The sequence below is a fragment of the Arachis ipaensis genome, chromosome B05 (assembly GCF_000816755.2).
Source record: "Arachis ipaensis cultivar K30076 chromosome B05, Araip1.1, whole genome shotgun sequence".
NCBI lineage: Eukaryota > Viridiplantae > Streptophyta > Magnoliopsida > Fabales > Fabaceae > Arachis > Arachis ipaensis.
In genome coordinates this window covers 2,342,367-2,343,106 of record NC_029789.2, presented here as the reverse complement: position 1 = coordinate 2,343,106, position 740 = coordinate 2,342,367, and positions in this window count along the sequence as shown.

Sequence of the window (740 nt, the reverse complement as noted above, 5' to 3'; positions counted from 1 at the left end):
CATACGCCAATTTAATTAAATATATAAAATTGTTTAATAAATAATAACTTTTAACTATTATGATGATAATATTTTTGGATAAGTAATCACCTATTATTATTGGTGCTGGTTTGTTGTATGATTGAGGATTGTGAACCCCATGATTGAATGGAGAGATGACGTGGCAGCTGTTTATTTCTTAAAAGTTAAAACTCGAAGGTGGTGCACCAACAACTGGCACGGCATTGACGGTGATTTCTTTAATGCTTACATTTCTATTTATTTTTAGCATTATTCCTTTCTATGATTTTTATCAAACGGCTCTCAGATATTAACTTCATGTGAAATCGACTTCACATGAGTTTTCACCTTAATTATTAGTACCTTTCTAGATATGTTAGTATCAGTATGTATCATAACCAATTTGGGTTGGCCAAAACATTCAGGAGTAATCTCACTCATCCGTTTAAATAAGTGTTAAGAGTTCGAATCTCATTTTATATATGTAGTAATTTATTGGCCAATAATAAACTTTTAAAATATATCCTCCCTGCAACCAAGCTCTAAAGTCAGATGAAGAGTAGTTTAATTGCAACTCTGATATGGAGAATTTGGGTAACTATCTGATTGATTTTTGGGATGACCATTTTTATTTTTTGGATGATCCTTTCTTGTAAAAATTTCTTTGTACTCATTTTTATAATGAATACAATCCTATCTTAGTTAAAAAAAAAAACAAACTCTTAAATCCTTTAAATCCT